Source organism: Prosopis cineraria, unplaced genomic scaffold, assembly GCF_029017545.1.
Source record: "Prosopis cineraria cultivar Desert tree isolate PC_DT_omini unplaced genomic scaffold, ASM2901754v1 PC4, whole genome shotgun sequence".
NCBI classification, from domain to species: Eukaryota; Viridiplantae; Streptophyta; class Magnoliopsida; order Fabales; family Fabaceae; genus Prosopis; species Prosopis cineraria.
The window spans coordinates 29,185,070-29,206,991 of record NW_026555335.1 but is presented as its reverse complement, the minus strand read 5'-3'; the positions used below and the strand labels follow the sequence as shown (position 1 = coordinate 29,206,991).

General features: G+C 35.3%; 1 pseudogene; it reads right to left on the bottom strand.

The window, feature by feature from the left end:
- Positions 1–7,019: 7,019 nt before the first annotated feature.
- On the bottom strand, positions 7,020–9,326 carry LOC129308936 (vicilin-like seed storage protein At2g18540; annotated as a pseudogene).
- Between the last annotated feature and the right edge of the window lie 12,596 nt (positions 9,327–21,922).

The window sequence follows — 21,922 nt, the reverse complement described above, 5'->3', positions numbered from 1 at the left end:
ACTTCGAGCTTTGAACTAAGTCCAAAAGAATTACATATACCTAATTAGTACAATAATTCACATGTATGACATCATTAGGCCATTTTGACCTTTCAATGCCATATTACATAATTATGGTCTTATGTGAGGAAAACACATATATACACATAATCACATATACAACTAGACTTATTCTACTTTCAACTCTGCAACTTTTACATATGGGGCTCTGCCCTACCATATGGTTGGGAATCACAAATGTACTTGACTCTTTCAAATGGGGCTTCGCCTCACCATTTATGTCAAGTTTTTACCATTTCTGTCAAGTTCTCATTTCACAACACAATACACATTCAATTAACATAATCAATCACAATTAACACATAAATACACTAGTGGAATAAGTTACAATATCATACATTTTCTTGTCTCGCATTTAGGCTTACCCACATACCTTCTACTAGGGCACTCTCGACACAATGCAATATCATATATATATATATATATATACAAGCAAGATTTACATCATAACTCACTTTCTCATATTCACATATAATTATGCATCTTAGTTGGCAACTTAACTCAATAAATAATTTTATACATTCATTCTAACTCAAAGGTAGTCATACCACTACATATCGAGGCTACTCTTTCCTTGCTTCCTTTCTTGACCTTCTTAAGCTCTCTTCACCTATGTTCAAAAGTAACAAAGTGAGACATACGTCCCATTAACTTAGAGATAACCCCAATTACCAATTAGTAACCAAAATCATAAACAAGTGATAAAGTAGCATAAGTAATGATAAAAGTAATAACATATGCATATACAGGAATTCATTTTCATCAATCTCGTTATGCTCATGCAATGCATTCTTAGTTCCCCCTTGTAGAGTAAACTTTACACCCGGACCAAGCCATCTAGTCACAAGGAATAGGGCCCATCATACCACTGCTTATACCAGGTCATTCTTTGTATGGGTGGTTTCCTAGGTTCGTCATGGTGGAGTCAAGCTCTATGCTCTAGATCATCAAAACTTTCTAGCCTTATATAGAGTAGGAGAGAGTAGCTTGACTTGGTAGTGGTATGACTACCATTTGTGTAAATGAATGTATAGTGAGTTGTAATAGTAGAGTTGCCAACTAAGATGCATAAATGACTATGTGTTGAATTGTGATGTGAAACTTGCTTGTATATATGTATATGATGTTGCATCTAACCGAGAGTGCCCCAGTAGATGGTACATGGGTAGGCCTAGATGCCATTCAAACAAATGCATGTTATATGTAACTTGTTCCACTCATTTATATGTGAATTGATGTGATTATTATGTGTTGAATGTGAATTATGTATATATATGAGAACTTGACACAAATGGTGAGGCAGAGCCCCATTTGGAAGAGTCAAGTACATTTATGATTCTGACCATATGGTGAGGTGGAGCCCTATATGTAAGAGTTAGAAGATTGAAAGTGGAACAAATTTAATTGTATATATGTGAATATGTGTTGTATGTGCATTCCTCATAGTTCATAATTGCGTAATGTGGTAATGAGAGGCCAAAATAGGCAATTGATGTGATATATGTGATATGAGGTGTCAATCAGGAGTATGTGGTTTTCTTGGACTTGGTTTAAGGCCCGGAGCGGTCTAATGGAATAAGAAATGAGAATTAAGCACTTAGGGTAAAAGTTTTGAAAGAAAAAGTGACTTTTTGTACTCAGTTGTCCAATTTTAGATTGGATCATTAGATTGAGTCCACACTTATTCCATTAGCTAGTATATATTGTAAGCTTTGTGTGGGCACTTGAATCACTCCAATCGGACTTTGGATGTAGAAGTGGCATGTGGCAGAAGTTCATCTTTTGAGCTATCATATGACAATAGAACTTACAAAAATTATTGTTATATGTGCCGTGGCATACAATGTGCCCACCGTGGTTCATAACACAGCCAAAAACAAAGCATGTCGCTCTATACCACATGCTGTGGTGCATGGCCCTTTTTGAGGGTTGAGCTTTTGTGTCTCTTTTAGTTGCATGGTTGTGTTATGCTTCCGCTAGCCCTCTTATTTGATTATATATTTTAAGAAGTCTGGATCTCGTGATTTGAAAATAAATAAAGGGCTATTACTCTGATATTGATTTGTGATTGTATGGTTATATGTGTGATTGGGAATGGTAAAGTCCGGATTGAGTTGGGACTTTATAATTTGGTATTAGTCTTCTTTGGTTTTGGTCTCTTTGTGCATTGCATCACATTAGTGGTAACTTTTATTACATTCATTACTCTTTTTTGGCCTCTAATACCTGTTTACTAACTTTTTCTACTTTTACTCTAAAAAAAGGGAGAAAGGTACATAAAATTATAGTTATTCAATAGTAGCTATGAGAGGATGTGCTAGAATTCCACGATGTATATGGGCTCAAAATAGACAAGATGTGCAAGATCCAGAAGTGCCACTAGAATAACCTCAGGGTAATGACTCTATTATATTACGAATGTTAGAAGTGATGCTAGATATTTAGTGAAGTCTAGCAACTTGTGATGCCCTGAACCGTAATAGGGATCACGAGGAGCCGAGGCCAGAGCAAAAGGCAAGGCTTGAAGTTGAAGAGAGAGTAGAACCTGAGATATAATTGGGTATGCTAGTGACCTTTCGTGCTTCAAGAAGTAGGCCAACGACCAGTAGGAAAGATTAGGAGATTCCCATGGACTAAGTTTAGAGGACTTTTTTTGTAGTTGAATCCATCGACTTTCAATGGTAGCATGAGAGAAGGGGATGTTGAGAATTAGATAGAGAAGATGGAGATCATTTTTGAGGTTACTCAGTGTTCCTCTGAGTAGAAAGTGGTGTTAGCCACGATGTAACTGATTGAGGATGCCAAACATTAGTCCTACTTAGTAAGACCCTCTGGTGGTATTCGTCTCAGCTAGGAGCAATTCAAAGAGAGGTTATTTGATTATGACTTTCCAACGGCGTTCAGAGATGAAAAAGAAGCAGAATTCTTTGCATTTTAGCAGGGAGATATGGATGAGGAGTCATTTATGAGAAAGTTCAACCAACTTTCCAAGTTTGTGACTTACCTGCATGAGAAGGATGATGGTAAATAGAGAGCTAAGAGGTTGATTGAGATGATGCATCCTGAGTATAGAAGGCATATAGCCTTACTAAGGGAGGTTATATATGAGGAAACCTGTAACTGACTTCGTATAGTTGTGAAATGGGATTGGGAGGAAGATGTTGAGAAGAGAAGAGATAATTATGGAAGGTTTTCCACTTTATGAGGCTTGACTAGAGAAATATTCAAGAGAGGAAATTTTGGTGCCAGTAGTTCTAGATCTTCAGACATGAGGATGTTCAGTAAAGGATTACAGTCTCAAGGAGTAATTGGCTGGGGCAGGAGGTTTAGTGAGGCTAAAGATTCTAGAGCTTCACAGTAGTTGAGTCAAACTACTATTGCCGTTACATCTTGTGTGAGCACTGCACGCTCATCTGTGTGTGCAATTTGTGGTCAAAGTCATCCTGGAAGGTGTTGGGCAAAATCATCATTAATTTCACAACTTACTCACTTCCAACTCTTAAATTTCAACACTTTAATCGCCCAAAATTCTCAACTCATGAGCTTAATCATCACATTAGATTTATTAACTCCTATTAGCTCCAACTAACTTTATTAAACTCATTTATTACCAATAATGGCCTCCAACAATCCTAACTTTCATTACTAATGGAATTTAAATGAAGAAAATCATCAATAATTGAGAGCCTACTCTCATGGATGCATAAAACTATTATATCTAGGCTTAGATAACTCAAACAACTCTTATTAGTCCTATTTAGACTAATGGGTTCGGACTCATATCTTTAGGTCTAAAAATCATCATCTCCCAACATCAAATTTTACTTCTAAAATGTATAGAGAGAAGAAGAAGGGATAAGGAAGGAATAACTATATGAAATCAAGCTCCAATCATCTCCAAAATGCCCAAAAGTTGATGCCCCAACAGAGAAACTCTCCATCACCCTCCCTCTGTTCCTGGCTCATTTCTCTCTGTTTCGGATGTTTTCACATTTTTAAAGAAAATTGATTCTAGAAATTATGCTGCAGTGTAAATATTTATGTTGCAGCATAATGCACAATATGCTAAAAAATTGATTTTTCTCTACAATTTGACTTCGATAGACCTAATTCAATTTCGAACCCAGTCTAAAAGCTAAAACCAAACCCAATACAATCTCTAACTATTCTCAAATTCATTTATATTTAAATTTATAAATTTTTCTTTCATTAGCTTAATTAATTAAGGGGATAATTTTTAGGATGTTATAGTCTCCCATATCAAATTCTTAGAAACAGTGGTGTGTGTTGGTGGCTAATTTATATGCATAATTACTAATTGCTAACTTATGCCTAATCTCAACATGAAGGTTGTGAAGGCGATGGGCAAAAGCTTTGGATGATTCAGATGTACAAGTCATAAGAGGGATAATTAAGAGGTTAATAGGTTGTTTGGGGTTATACCCTCGAACATTTTAAAATGGACTCTTACTAATAGACAGATTGACCTAATTATTATAGGCAAACTCTATAACCAACACTACCAAATCCTAAGTTCCTCCTTTATCGCTGACTAAACTCTTAAGCAAGTTACCTAAATTATGATTAGTGACTTGAATTTAAAAGGCAGAGGACAACTTTAATTGGGTATCGAAGAGCTTCTAAAGGGTCTTCCAGAAATAACTAACAAATTTGACATCTCTATCCGATACAATAGAACTGGGTAGCCGATGAAGATGGATAATCTCCTAGAAAAATATAATAGCAAGATAGGAGGTGTCGCACCCAGAAAAATGTGACGCGGACGGTGCACGAGCGGAGGTCCCGGCCTTCACGGCGGGAACCGGATCGAATGAGAAGTCGCCACCAAGATTTTGAGGAAAATCTCGGGAAACCGATTAATGAAGGATAAGGGTGGTCTGCAAAATCAGAGAACAGGTTCGGGAGTCGGTTGAGTGTGGGGAAGGTGTTAGGCACCCCACAACACCCGTTCGTCAGAATGGTTACCTGAAGTTTATTGTGCTCTTTTAATATGGTTTTATAATTATTTTAATTATCCCTTTTGTATTCATGTGTTTGATAAAAATGATAAAAATTATGTGAGAAATGTTTATTTATTTACGAGGGAGAACGGACTTGACTCAGAATCTGACTCTGAGGCCTACGTACCTTGTGATGGGGATCAAAGTCCACGTAGTTCGGGCTTAAAAGTTTGTTGGTCAAAATATTTTTTTAAAGAGAAATTAATTATAAATAATTCACCATTTTACAAATAAAACAATTTCTGAAATTTTGATATGTGTGTTTTAAATTGCAAAAGGTAATTTAATTTTAATTATTTTCTTCATTTTTGAATTTTTAATAAAGAAAGGAAAGGGTTTAAAATTATTTTTCTTTATGTTTTATGATTGGGAATTTTAATCACAGTACCTGCAGAACCTTATTGATTCATGCGGTAATGCAATTGCTCTAAATATCTGTGGAGATTCTGAAATCTCACACGATAAAAGAGTTTAGCAATTTAATTTATTTATTTATATTCTTATGTACATTTTAAGTGTTAATAATAATTTTTTAGCATGTAGATATATGTTTTTAAAGAATTTTAATCATCATACCTGCAAAAGCCTTATTGACTTATACGGTAATATGATTATCCTAAATATCTACGGAGATTCTAAAATCTCACACGATAAAGGAATTAAATTTAAACACGTCTTTAATTTAATTAATATAATATATAATTTATATATATATATTTTAAAAACTTAATCGTTATATCTGCAGAGTCTTATTGACTTATACGATAATATGATTATCTTAGAGGTCTACGGAGATTCAAAAATCTCACATGACTAAAAGATATAATTGGTGAATATAATTACAATTTAAATTCATTAATTTGATTAATTAATTTTCTAAATTGTGTTATATGATTATTTGCAAAAATCATTTATTTATTATAAAAATTGAGAATCACTATATCTGCGAGGACTTATTATCTCACACGATGATGTGATTAATTTAAGTCTCTACGAAGATTCTTGAAATCTCTCACGAAACTTACATATTTTATTGATTATAAAAGAGAATTTTAATGATGATCATTTTAATATATACAAATTGGATCTTCCTACCTGCGAAATCTTATTGATTTACACGGTATGATCATTTTAAGTGCCTATAGAGATTTTAAATTTCTCTTATGATATTGATTATTTAAAAATATCCCTCTTTTGCTATCTATCATCTAAAAATTATTGTATTTCACTTTATAAATGAATTTTAAGAATGATAATTTAAAGTTTTATATATCAAATTGCACATGTAGAGAAATATGAATATAAAAATTTAGCTCAAGAATGCCTCTATATAGGAAGAAAAAAATTCACCAATTAAGCTATAAGCTGTAGCGAACTAATAGAGAAAAACTAAAAGCCAGTATATTTAATCGTGTAAATGGGCTCCAAAATCATGACAATTCTAGGGATTAAACTAAACAGGAAAAGGAATATCTGAGCAAAATATCAAGTACTATGCAAATGTAGATAAAAAAAAATCAACAAACTGTATTTCAGCAGTAAAACTGAAGTGAAGAATCTCAAGACAGTACTTGATATTAATGCACATCAACACATTTCTAAACTTCCCACGTTCACATAAGATCTTAAGGTGATACATGAAGAGGCATTCAGTCTTGAATTTTCAGCAAACAAAAGGAAGGGAGAGCAATACAAGTTGGCTTACCGGGCATTATTAAGAATTATGTTCAAGCATTACACTGGGAGAAAAACCATACCTTTAAGCTTTCCTACGGTAAACGCTCCAGAGAATATCAGTTCTATGACTGCACCGTTATCCTTGAATCTTGCTCCAAACTCTTCTCAGTTCTCTCTCTTGTTCGTTCTTGCGTCTGTTCCTTTTTCAGCTGCTCCTCCTCTCTCCTTCTCCGTCTCTACTTCTCGTGTTTCTTCCTCTGTTCAGGCTTCCCTCTCTTGGTTTCTCCTCTTCTCTTCGTCTCGAGCTCTTTTTCGGTGCTCTGTTTTTCTCTCCCTCTCGAATCCATTCAAGCTTCCCTCCTTGGTGCTCTCTCCGTCGGTGTTTCTTCTTTTCTCGTCTGTCTCGGTGCTCTTTTTTTGCTGTGTTTCTCGTCTCTCTAAGCTCTAGTTTTTTTCCTCTTCTTCCTCTCGTTTTTGTGCTCTATTTTTTTCTTCCATTTTTTTCTCCTCCTCCCAACAAAAATCTGGTCTCTCTCTTCTTTGTTTTTTCTTCTCTTCCTTTTCTCTCCTTCCTTCAGTTTTCCTCTCTCTTCGTCTCAATCTCTTCCTCTCTTAGCCTCTCTTTCAGCTTCTAATCTTTGTCTCTATTTTGCTGCGTTTTTTCCATCCCGATGCTCTATTTTTGCTTCCTTTTCTGTCTCCTCTCGGACTCGCTCTCTCTTCATTTCCGTCTCCGCTCTCTCTCCTTCTCGTCTCCGTCTCTTTTGCTCTATCCTCCCTTCTTTCAGTCCTTCATCTCTTTTAAAGCAGAAACTAGGAAGAGCTTGCGTGTAAGGTGAGAGTTTACGTGCTTTCTCGCTCTGCTCTGCCTTGTGCATGTGTCTGAATTTTCTTCTGCGTTTCTGTGCTTTTCTCTATGGTCTGTGCTTCATGCGTGCTGTTCCTACTTTCTTTCTGTGCATTTTCTGCATACGTCGTCTCTGCTTTTTTTGTGTGTGTGTATTCCTTCTACTTTCTGTGTTTCTGCGTGTGTCATGCATGTTTCTTTACTGCTGTTTCGTGTCTCTTTTTCTGCTGCATGGCCGAAAGTGTGTGTGTACGTGTGTTTTGGTGCTGCATGAATCTATTTCTTTTTTTTAGCCATTCTTTAATACCCCCTTTTTTTTTAATTAGATTGAGGGAGAGAAAGAAAAGTCTAATTTTAAAATATATATTTTTAAATGGAAAACAAAAGATTTAAGGAGAGAAATTTAAAAATAGTTGAGTCTCAAAAAATTGATTCCCAAATCTTTGAATGGTTGGGATAATTTGAGAGAAATTTTTTAAAAAATTTAACAAGATTTTTTTTTGAAAATATAATCCTAAAAAGGGATTAAATTTCACTTTTGTATTTTTTATATTTTTTAATTATTTATTATTAAATTTAAAAAAAATGCCCGGACAAAATACGGTGTTCACAGGAGGCATCGGTGCTCTTGCTGCATGGTACAAAGTGAGCCATTTTGGTGAATCGGTTGATGACAACTAGAACCAAATCATGGCCTCAGACTATCTTAGACAAACCTAATACAAAGTCCATACTAATATCCTTTTAGGTGCCTAAGAAATTGGTAAGCGTATATACCACTTTGTATTTTTTTTGCCTTAGCAATTTGGCATGTACAACATTGAAGAACACCTTTTCTAATGAGTTAAAATTGACGCACAAATTGGTCAGAAGGAATGGGCAGGATTAAATTTCATCCAAATGTGTCAATCTAGAAATCCTTTCCAATAAGTAAGGTAGCGATGGACTACATCATGTGAAGGACAACATTGATTATTAGGAATTTTTAGAAAATCTTTCAAAACTCCTTGTATGGGCATTCATGATAATATCCCACGTAGAATTATGAATGTATGGATTGAAAATTACTTTTTAAATATTTTATATGATGATTTATGGTTTTGGGGAAGGTTTGGGTTACTTTATGGATCTCAACTAGAAAAGCAACATAAGGAAGAAAGGTGGAACCAAGCTTTTGTACCAAATTAATGTGAAATAGGAAAGAGAGAGGGGAAGAGAGAGAAGGGAGAAGGGATGAGGAAGAAAAAATGTATAATTCTTATTCAAATGCGAAAACTATTTACAAAGGGAACCCTAGCTCTATTTATAGAGCTCTAAAATTAATAAAATAATAATGCAAATTTACCTAAAATTAATAGAATATGATAAGATATCTAAATGCTAAATCTAGATTTACTTAGATATCTTATTTCATTTGATAATGTTTAAAAGATAATAAAGACAATCTAGATTTACTTAGATATCTTATTTTATTCTAAATAAATAATATCTAAATGCTAACTCAAATTAACTAAACTCTAGATACAAAATCAAATCTTATAAAATAAATTATAGATTGAATTAAATATGATTTCCATCAATTACGTTTCAAAAAACATCAAACTCTCTCGTCCTCCTGTGAACCTCTCCCAATCCCCACAAAACAACCCCCATTGCTCTTGGAAATTGATTCCTAGCCAAACCCAGTCATTAGCTGCCGTCAAAGAGCCATCCTTTGCCATCATTGTCCTCTGTTATGGGTATTTTCATGGTTTTTCTTGGGTTTTGTCGTTGGTGGCATTTCATTGTTCGTTGGTTTGTGTCTTCTCTTCAATTTTTGAGTGTTAGGTTGGTGATTTTTATCCCTAATCTCCCTCCATTATCATTTTTATTGATTTAATATATATAGTGTTTATGCGATTATCTTTCTCTATTGTTGTGCTTATTTGTTTCTCTATTAAAAAATGATATATTTAATAATTTGAACCTTGGTTTTATTAATTTTTCTTTATTTATATGTTGAATTTACTTGCTGTTCACATTGTATATGCTCTGACAGTGTTGGTATATTTGATAGAACTAACTGCTCTATATTATGGAGTTTTTTTAATTTTTTTTGGATATTCGTTTGTCCTTTGAGTAATTTGTTTTTGGTTTTTGAATTAAGATGATGTTTTTTCTATTTGCCTCAAATTATTACAACATTGGGTTGCTATTTTTGATTTTATTCTCTAAATATGGTCCCGTGATATTACTATATACTTGTTATAGAAAATAATGCATTATTATGCTTTGGAAAATTCATTTTTATGTTGTTATGTTGTCAATTTGTTTTTAAATATTGATTATGCATAGGCTTAGAGTTTTTTTTCCCTCAAATAGTATAAAGAGAAGCCATAAGACTTAGGATATGATGATTTTAAGTTATTATACTGCTAAAATTTTTTCAAGTGCAATGAGACATGATTAAAATTATGTTTAATGTATTAGTGTTGACTTACAATTAGACAAAGATAATATGTGATAGCAAGTGACTCAAGCATTAATTTTTTCTTGCTTTAACTATTCTAATTAGCATTGAGTCATTGATCACATTTTCTTTCTAAATGATTAACACTAGATTGATATTATGGACAAGAGATGAATGTCTTCTTGGTGCATATCTTAAGAATATTGGGATGGGGTTCAAGAATTTATTATGTTGGCATGAGAGCATGACAAAGATCTAGGAAGAATTATTTTTCCTTATTTGAAGTGTGATTTTGTGAGGCATGCTTCTTTGCAAAAACTTGAAGATCACTTAGTAGAATTTGAAATTGATTAGGATTATAAGTATTGGATACTACATGAGAAGACATAAGATGGGATAAATTATAGCCGATGGCATAGTGAAAGTTGTCATTCTCCTAATTCTGACACAAGTATAGATGTGGCTAACCATTTCGTAGAGTTGGAAGAAATAGTGGAAAATAAATGGTCTAACTTAACTTTTCTTATCAATAGAAAAGGTGAAGAAGCATATGAGAAATCAATACCTTATATTTGAAGTAAACTCTTATCCATATGTCCGGGACTAAAAGCTTTTTGATGTATCTCTGTTTAATTTTTGGTGAATTATTGTTGCATCTTTATTAAAATAAAGCTTAGCTATCTAAAGAGTTTACCTGCAAGAGCAATGGCTAGTGCTATTGTAAGTCACTGTACTTCCCATGTTCTTATAGTTAGTTTAGTGCCCCCAAGTAATATAATGCATTGAATAATTCATTAGTATTAGTAGTAATTATAATTCACTTTCAACATGAGTTACCCATATAATGCACTAGATAAATTATGCCCACATACTGAACCATTATTTTGGATCTTCATGAACGCACAATTAAGTTTAGAATTAAGGGAGAGTTATTTTAATATTTGTTTGTGGTTGAACAACAAATACTAGGCGTGTCAGAGATGTTAAGTCTCAATAGATAATGAAAAGGGTCCCGAGTTTCCTTACTACAGTTCGCTCGAATGTAAAAAGATAAAAGGCTTTGGTAGAACAAGTGTGTAATTTGATTGAAGTGTAAAAATTACAGACTAAAACTAAGAAATTAAAAAGGGCTAATGAATGTAAAATATGCGAGTCTTGATCGAGTATTGACTAGCTTTCTCTATTTTTCTTTTTTCTATTTATAGTGTCGAATAGCAGAAGCTTTTCCATTGAGACTTAGCACGTTCTATCGAGGAATCAAGAATTCCACGGAACTTATGGCACGGTCTCTCTATTTTGATAACTAGCTCATTTCACTGAACTACTCGGGCACATATTTTGGCATTACTTAGGATCGTGTCCTCGTGCCAACAGTCTGATATTTGAAGCTAAAGGGATTTCAGCATGTTTATTTATTGTGGACTTTATTGAGCTTCGGGGCTGGCCTCTTTGGTTTATATTGGGTCTGACACTTCAATTACTCAACCCAACTAGCCTCGTGATCTATTTAAGTGACGTTTCATATTTAGCCTAAACAATGCCCCCTGTGTGCCAATGGCTGGTAACATAAGCCACGTGGCACGTTTGAAAAAATCAAAATGTCGCTTTATTTCTGAGCTCCCTCTACCTATATAAACTTGTTTCCAGGTTCTGGTCACTTCTCTTGCTTTGTTTGCCATTTCTTAAACTTCAAGTCTTTAATTTGCTAAAATTTCTCCCACCCTAACTCTCAAATGGCTTCGTCTACTTCTGCTGTTTCTTCTATCACAGCACCCTCTTCTATTTTCACTGGTAGTCTATCAGATTCTATAGCGACTATCCAAAACCCGGTAAACCAACTAGGCGGGCTCATAATGGTATGTATTTCATGGTTTGAAAAACTCTTTTTTCCTTTAGACTAGCTTCCTATTCTAATAATCATTCATTTCTTTTCAGGAGGGTTCATCATTACACAAATCAGTGGCTTTCTAGTAAGTTTCTCTCTCCTCGTGTTTTAGCCCTTTTATTTTATTAAAAAGTGCTCTAACTATGCTTCCTTTTTGTCCAGCACTTCACCTTAGAATTTCCAAATCTCCAACAAAAGCAACGTCGTGTACCTGACAATTTCTCCTAACCTGTATGATGTCAATGCCCCCACACAACTGAATCTATGGCCACTGACCTATCTTCGCAATCTGGTCTTAGCCCAAATGACCTCACCCTTCCCCAAGTCACCCTGCAGAAAGCTCAGGAACTGACCCCGTTCCTCTCATGCTTAGGTCAACTGGGTGAGGCGTTTGAAGTCAGATCATATACCTCAGTGGAAAGAGATGGGTCTATATGACCTGATTTAGTTATCTCTGGCTGATGTTGACGTTATTGTGGACCTTTTCACGGCCTTGCTTAGCTTCTGGGCTCTGGGCTGCAATGCCTTTATCTTCGAGCTCAACCTGATGTCCCTCACACTATGGGATGTCTTCATGTTCCTAGGGCTTCCCATTATCGAGGAAGAGAACTTCTACGCAATCCTCGAGAAGCACGACATCTACACTACCCTTCCTACTGATTTAGAGAACAAGATCAGGGGCATGGACTCCTATACAAAGATTATGGAGCTCTTCTCTGAGAAGCTAGCCTCCAAGCCCATCACTATTATAGAGCACCTAGTCTTCATCTGGATCCTACTAAGCCAATGGATCTTGGCCTCGGGGGGAGGGAAGCTTGTGCAGCTAAATTTAAGGATCGCCTAGTCCTTACTTTGTGGTAACCAAATAGCCCTGGGGACTATATTTCTATGCTGTCTCTATGACGGCATGAGGGAGTCACTGATCAAGAAGCCCTTCAGCAACTTTAGTGGGCCTGTCTGGTTTTTAAAGTTGTGAACAACGGCCTACTTTCCCAACCTTCTGTGGGAGCTCTTCCCGGATGATTCCCGTGCCAACCACCCCTTCACTTGTCTCTTGGGTGGTCATCCGCTAGTGGAGTTGAAGAACTTCTTCAAGTTCTTTTGTTAATAAAGTTGGTCATTGGGGAGGACCTTAAAAGCTTTTAACATCCCCAACTGTCACCTTCCTACCTGGTACAAGTATATGGTGGAGAAGAAGAACAAGCCCCCAACCTTCTGAGGGATGAAGTCTTCCTTTCAGCCACCACTCCTCAGAAGATGTGGCTACTGTAAACTAGCTCTTCCTCTAAGTCTCTCAGAGTATACTTGGAGTCTTATCATCCTTAACTAATAGCGGGTCAGTTTGGACTGAGCCAGTGCATCCCTCGGGGCCTGTCCCCCCAAATTAGCGTGGAGCTGCTAGACAGAGAGGCTATCGATCAGATAGCCGTTCCACTTACCACCCAGAGGTAGTGCAAGGTGGAACTTGTAGATAGAGATGCCTACCTCCACTTCAATAAATGGTGGCCCTAGTGCTTTAGGCGTATAATAAAGAGCCACATCAGTAACTATTTCCTCCACATCTACCTTAGTTTTATCCTTCTCATTTTGTTTCCTTAGACTAAACTTGTCTTGTTTTTTGTAGGCCATAATTGGATACAATCCCACACGTTGGTGACCTTTTTGAGGGGCAACATTGATGCCCTCACCGCTTTCGAGACCCCAATGGCCCTTTTCGTGGGGACCATGGTCCAGGGGATGGAGTAAGACGATGCTTCCTCTCAAATTTCTGTTCCCCCGATCTCTAAAAAGTTTGAGGCCAAGAAGAGCTCCTTTAGTCGTCCCGATTGAGGAGATATTCCAGACAAGAGGAAGTAGGCTTCATCTCCCTTTCTTAAGGCTAAGAGGAGAAAGAAGATGATGCCTCCGCCGTTTGACCAACCTGCCTCTACCCCCTCCAAATCGACCCCACACCTCAAAAAGGGAGGCGTACACATAAGCGCTAACGGATGATGATCCTGTCAGCAGACTCCGACAATGGCAGAGTGAGTCCGATTCAACAGGGGGAGAAAGAGACCTAGCGCCTTGATCTCTAAATAGTCACTTTCTAAGCCGCTGCCACTCCTGAGCCTACACCCATAGACCCAGTTGAAGTTGCTTAGGAGGTGGCAAAACGTGATGAAGGTTCAGGAGCTATCCTATTTGCTGTAGCCCTAGGCGGTTTAGAAGATGTCGGGGCTGCCCTTGATCAAGGGGAAGTTGCTGCTGTCGCTTCAAGTGACAAGCTGGAGCTTGGGGTCTAGGACCCTGCTGCTACTGCGGGCCCCACTACTACAGAAAAGGAAATATTGGATGGTTATTTTTGCCTATATTGGACGGCTATGAACCGTCTAATATAAGACCGTCATATATTAATAAAACAAATATTGAATGGTTATTAGAACTGTCCAATATATAATATTGGACGGTTCAAAGACTCGTCCAATCTAAGGTCAAGGAAAGAAATATATTGGACGATTATTTTAAGAACCATCCAATATATGGACATATTGGACGGTTATTATCAGAACCATCCAATATGTTAATATATTGGATGGTTCTAGTAATAACCATCCAATATGTCCATATATTAGAAGTTATCATAAATAACTGTCTAATATATTGCAATTTTTTTAATATGCTAGCTGCATTTCTTGCAGCCCCCTGCAACAGTATAATGCAAATACAGACCAGTTCAATCCAATTCAATTCAATCCATAATTATACTAAACTAAACTAGTAAACTAATAATTTTATTGAAATAAAAAAATTTGTTACCTATACAATTGCTCAACATAGCACTAAGTAAAATAAAGTTGTTTGCTAGACTAAACCAAAATTATTCTAAATTATAAAAACTAAAATGAAAAAGTACAATTTACTTATTTCTACCTTGCAGCTGAAAAATGTACTCACACCATTTCTCAATAACTTCGTTAAAGTGACGATCCCCAAATTCTTCACAATATGAATTAGGATAATACTGCAATAATGTAATATGACAAGAAAGTTAATTATTTCAACAAATTAAAATTCATAATCACATATAATTTAATGTAAATAACATACATACCACAAGGGGGATTAGAGTCATCCCATGAGTGATGATGTCTTTAAGAAATCTCATGATGCAATATCCACAGTCCTCACTATATGTTATTTGTCGTGGGCACTACATAGAAAAACTAATAAACATGTTATTGAATTAATTAGAAAACTAAAATTGATTGTTAAAATTAGTAGTGAGAAATATCTTTATTATCTTCCAATTAGGGTAGGCTAGATCATATGACTTGTACCTTAATGGTACAGGCAAGTTCTTTTTAGTGCGATAAAGCACCACGGCCCTGATAAGAAAGAAAATAAGTTAAAACTAGAAATTTAAAATGAAAAATATAGAAATATTAATCAAAATATAAACTTACAAATTAAATAATTCCATCATCCTATTATCTGGTTGCCCACTAGCAGAATCCAAGTAGTAAAACTTTATAGTTTTAATAGCAGTCGGCATAATGCCGATTAGCATCCAATGGCTCATAAAACAATTTGAAAACATATGTTATGAAACTTAAAATGACAAGATGAATTAAATAAATCAAGATACTACTGAACTCACCCTTGTACATAAGGTACCAGAAATAACGTCCCCGCAGTAAGGTTTTTTTGCCTTAAAGTACTTTGCTAATGTTTAAGCTTAGCTATATCGTACCTCAGTAGTGATGTTGCGATGAGCAGAGATATCATGAGGATAGACAAAGACAAATTTTGATGCAAGATCACCAGGGATGATAAAATTTTCATATAGGTACCTAAATCGAAAAGATAAACAAATTATTATATTATATTAAGTTTAAAATATAATAAAAAGTCATATAAACAATATGTACCTCATATAAAATGAACCACATTTTGGCTAATTGAAACTCGCTTGAGGACTTTATTAACCATTTCAACCCTAATCACATCGTGTTGTTCTCTACCGTACATGCTTTGTCAAAGCTGATAAGCACTGTAGAATCAGCAAACAACTTTGCATATGCCTCAAGTACACTCTAGTGGGTTTTTGGCAAATGGTTTGGCACGGCTGTCTCAACCTTGGATAATTGGCCTGATTGTCTAGTGATGCCCTTCCCCTTAGACTGCATACCAATTATATAGTTAGAGACCAATATGTGACATATAGATAAAAAGGTAACTAGCATACCTGTCAATTTTGTGCTTCATCTTCTACATAGAACCAAACCTTGGGCCATGCAATAAAGTTGCCACTTGCTTTTCCAACAGTAAATGCATCTAAGGTTGGAATGGGTAACAGGTAGTTGGCATCAATAGGTTCAAGAATCAACCCTCGCAAATAGTCTGCAGGCATCGGCGCATTGTGTATGGTATTTTTTTCAGGGATATTAAACACACGGCCTCTTGCCACTTTGTGTCTACCAGGGCTATTTGCCATAAAAAAGCAATTATACTTGCCATAAATAAAAATAAGTATAAGTTAATAAAATAATGGTCAACTAAAGTTAAGGAATAAAAATAATATATACCTTGGGAATTTGACTATATGGCTAGGCCACAGTGCAACTATCTATCTTGCTGGGACTTATGTGCTCAAAGGGCGACGTCCCAAAATCATTAGCTCTAAACAGTGCCTTAATCATTTTTTGTTGCGCTTCTATTTGTTATTTTAGAGCATTAAATTCAGCTGAAGAAGGCACATCTTTTGGAGTCTTTTTTTCCCCACTATTTGTTTCCTTGAGACCCCCATGCCAACACCTCTAACACGACTCGAGTGATCACGATTTTTTAATGCCTTTTCTAAAACATCTTCATCCTGGGGAAGTTCACCTTTAGAAACTTCTTCTGAGATGACACTCTATTCATCATAATTTGAAAAACACAAGTTATTAAAACAGCAATTATTAGTAAGTTATTCAAAGTTGAGAATGAAAATACTTACAACTTTTTCAACAAGTTCTCTAACATGTTCACCCACATAGTTGCCATCTTTATCAGTTTGACCTAATATAAAGAGTCTGGCCCGTGATATAGAGCTCTCTGGTGTGCCCTCTTCATCAATCTATGCATTAAAATACATTAGTGACATCACATATTGCATATCAATTACTAAATTCAAAACATACCACTTGTTGCTTGATCCCTGAATACCCTAAGCGTCTTTTTAGGAAGGGAAAAAGATTTTTTGCCCTTAAATCTTTATTCTTCTGGCTCAGTTCCTAACAAAATAAAAAGTACCATGATTTTAGTGATTAATTCATATAAAATTATTATACAAAATATTATGATCCTTACCAGGAATGATTTGTCAAGGCGCCTAGCAACAAAAGCATCCCAATGCTCTTATTTGACAATGGGTCTTATCAACTCAGGGACTGTAGGACTAATATGGCCACCGACATGAGTAATATATTTTGATCCTACAAAATATCGGAAGGCACGATGTGCCTTACATGCTACTTCCATGACAAAATGCCTTCGACTGGCGTCAATCTCAAAGGCCGACTACTCAATTAGCAAATATAAGATATACGTTAGAAAATTGACATGATAATATAATAAATCAATTAATATTACAAATTTAAGATATATTACCTCAAATTGTTCCTATATGAAATCCATGGAAGCTGAATCGACATCATGCCAACTATTAATTGATAATCCTAAATGCCCTCTGATCACAACCCTAATGTAGTTGGAGAATTTATGCTTGTTAGTCCTAATTGGTTGACCCTTCGAATTCCATTGAAGAGAATATTTCTGTCCAGCCAACCGTCTTTGATTAACCTCACCCATCAATACCAAGCCTTTTCTAATTAATGTAGCCACAGTTTCTTGAGCATTTTTAGCCATGGGCTGACTAGTGGATGTAGAGGGATGATCACTTGTTTGCAGGTCAAGAAGTGGGTCAGTTGGCGAGTCAGGGGGTGAACTAGTGGCACTGGGAGGATTATCGAATAGGTTATTGGTCGGAGTGGGATCACCAGGTCTCCTAGGTGGTATTTTGGGAGCCATTTACTTGTAATGAAATAGTTAAAAGATAAAATAGAAATAATAATTAAGAAAATTAAAATGCACAAGGCACAAATAAAACACAAATAGTAATTAAGTAAATTAAAATACACAAGGCACAAATAAAACATAAATAGTAATTTAAAAAATTGATCACCACAAGATTAAGTTAATCTTTTTCTTTTCCTCATTTTCTTTTGAACTTTTTCTACCTTGATAGCTCGATTTAATTTTGTAATCTTCTCTTTCATTCTTTTACCCCTTTTTGAGATCCAAATACCTTCATTGTGATCATGTCTTATATAGTTGGCACAATCTTCGATGAGATTGCTTTTAAGTACAGTCCCCTCAAATGGATCATCCTCAACAACATCAATCATTTCTCCAATTGTTTTGTTTGATAATAAAACAATGGACCAATTTTTTTTGTAGGATCAGGAATATAGAACACTTATTTAGCCTGCGATGCCAAAATAAAAGGCTCATCTTTATTTCCATGCCTTGTAAGATTCACCTGTATGAACCCAAATGACGCATCAATTTGAAGGCCACTTTTATAATCAACCCAATTACAACCAAAGATTAGAACTTTAAACTTAACATAGTCCAACTCCCATATGTTTTCAATCACTCTGAAATATGACATTGATGCATATATAGGATTTTTGTCTTTTACACTGAAAATATGCATCGCTTTAGCTATAAGAGTTACACCACTGTTCTGCATTGTGCTCTGATCATCCATCTCTTTGATGTAGAATGTGTATCCATTGATTACATAGCTGTTATAAGAGACAACTTATATATTTGGACCTCTAGTCAACCATTTTACTCTTTTAGAAACAGAATTATGATTGAAATTGTACTTGTCAGAAACATGCTTTTTTAACTAACCTGTGAAGTGCTTATTATGTTCCTTCTCATACCAAGTTTCAGTTCTTCCAGGATTATCCTTCCTAATGTCGGACTTGTGCTTATCTGTGTACTCGTCAACATCTTTAGAGTTGTGTAACACATATAGGTGTGCTTACTCCTAATGTGTTTCTGAGATAGTGACTAATTTGACTCCCTTCATTCCTTCCCCATCTTCTCTTCCCATGTGTCTATCTACTGGGATCCCAACATATTTGCCATCTCTCAAATACTCTTGACAAAATTCAACAGCCTCTTCACTAATGTACCTTTCAACAATGCAACCTTCAGGTCTACTTCAATTTTTTACATACCCTTTTAGTACCTTTATGTTATGTTCAATCGGATACATCCATGTCAAATAAGCCAGGCCACACATTTCTACCTCCTTAACTAAGTGAATAGTAAGGTAAACCATTAAGTTAAAAAATGAAGGCGGGAAATACATTTCAAGTTCACATAATGTCCTTATAATTCGGCCTTGTAACCTTGGCAATTTGTGAGGGTTGATCACTTTGCAACAAATTGACTTGAAAAAGAGACACAATTTCATTATCTCATTACGCACCCGATTAGGTAAAATAGAATGTATGGCCATTAGAAGAAAATTTTCCATCAAGACATGACAGTCATGAAATTTAAACCTGTCAACTTCAAGTCTTTCATGGACACAAGATTCTTCACATTGGAAGAGTAATCCTCTGGAACTTTAATTGCACCAAGAAACTCACATAATGACCTTTTTTCTTTTTTGGATGATGTGTGAGCTGCTGGATGAAGATATGTATGACTTCCATTATCCTCCGGTGCCAAGTCTTCCCTTATACCCATAGAAACCATGTCTAGCCTCGCTTTTATGCCATCTTTAGTCTTTCCTGGAATTTGTAGTAACGTACCAATAATACTTTCACACACATTTTTTTCAATGTGCATTATTTCAAGAAAATGCCGCACATCCAAGGTCATCCAATACAGTAAATATAAGAAAACAGATCTTTTCTTTCACCCACTTGTGCTAATATGCCTTGCAAAAAGTTTTCCAAATTCAACCTCCAAATCCTTAACCTTTTTAAACAAATGATCACTGGATAAAAATGGAGGAGGCCCACCTTCTTCTGGATTACATTAAAAGATTTTTTTAATCTTTGATAATAATACTGTTAAGGCAACCATCTACGATGTCCCATGTAAACATTTTTCATACCATGTTCTAATCTCATCGACTATGTGCTATCTTCACAAATAGGACATTCAAGTTTTCCTTTGATACTATACCCAGACAAATTACCGTATGCTGGAAAGTCATTGATTGTGCCAAACAACATGACTTTCAAATTAAATGTTTTCTTCCTGTATGCATCATACACGTCAACCCCTGTCCCCCACAATAGCTTCAAATCTTCAATTAAAGGAGCCAAGTATATGTCTATATCATTTCCTGGTTGTTTTGGCCCAGAAATTAACAAGGACATCATCAAATACTTGCACTTCATGCATAGCTATGGAGGTAGATTATAAATGATTAACATCACTGGCCATGTACTATGGGTACTGCTTTGCATGCCATGTGGATTCATTCCATCGATAGTTAGTGCGAGGCATAGGTTTCTAGAATCTTTTGTAAAGTCTGGGTAATCTTGATCAACCTTTTCCCATTATGTAGAGTCAGCAGGATGCCTTAGCATACCATCCTTAATTCTCTCGTTTGCATGCCATGTCAAATTTTTTGAATCTACTACACTGCTATACAAGCGTTTAAACCTAGGCACAATAGAAAAGTACCATACCACCTTCTCTGGACTCTTTCCATTATCCTTATAACGTGATGCATTACATTTAGGACACTCAATTAATGATGCATATTCATTTCGAAACAAAGCGCAATCATTAGGGCAAGCATGTGTCTTCACATAACTCATGCCCACAGATCGCAATACTTGTTTTACATCTTATGTTCGGGTTGGAAGCTTGTTGCCCTTCGGTAACATTTCATGAATAAGTAAAACAAATTCTATGAAGATTGTATCAGTCAACTCGCCTCTTGCTTTCAAATTGAACAATCTCAGCACAGCGATCAATTTTGAGAATTCTATACAATTGGTGTATAAAGGTGTCCCTGTATCATTTCTCAACCTCTCTAGTATTTCTGGACAATCACAGAATTCCTTTTCAATAGCATTAGTCATCTCTTTAACACGATCATCCTCATCTATACTTGTTTTGAAATGATGTGACATGTACGTATTGCTACACTCACGGCTTCTATCAGTCGTATCCCTCGATTCACCATGCTTATGCTAACATGTATAAGTATGATCTAATCCAAAACACACTAAATGATCTTCAAACTCGCTCACACTAACCCGCTTCAAGAGCCCACATTTCACACAAGGGCATACAATACTATTATGGTCTACCTCATGCTCTAGTGCGAATTTAATAAACTCCTTCACCCCAACGACATATTCTTTTGTGACTCTATTCACAGACATCCATTTCTTGTCCATAATCTCTCTCAATCTAATAAGAATTGTTGAGAAAAATCATATTAGTGACTCAATCATATTGAAAGAGTTAGTTTAATAAATATATTAATTACTAACTCTATCAATCATGAGCCACATGCTTTCACACACACACACACACACACACACACACACACATCATCCTCTCTAAGATAATTAAATTTAAGATAATACTTACAATTATATTAAATTAATTATAAGTATTTTATCATATGTGAAAACTTGCCAACAAGTGAATTCTTTTATTTATAATTTATAAAAAATTAAGAATTATTTTATGTTAGTTATAATAAAAAATCATTTTTACTTATAATAATAAGTAATATATATATGTATATATTTCAATATTAACATTAATATATAGGCCCAACTATTATAAAAATTATATTTCATTAATTTATAAAAACTGATTTAATTGAAATTTTCTACCCCTATTCAAAACAAATAATTAAAAAAATTTTCTTGTATAAAAAATTGCCTTTTAATTTTTTTTGAAAG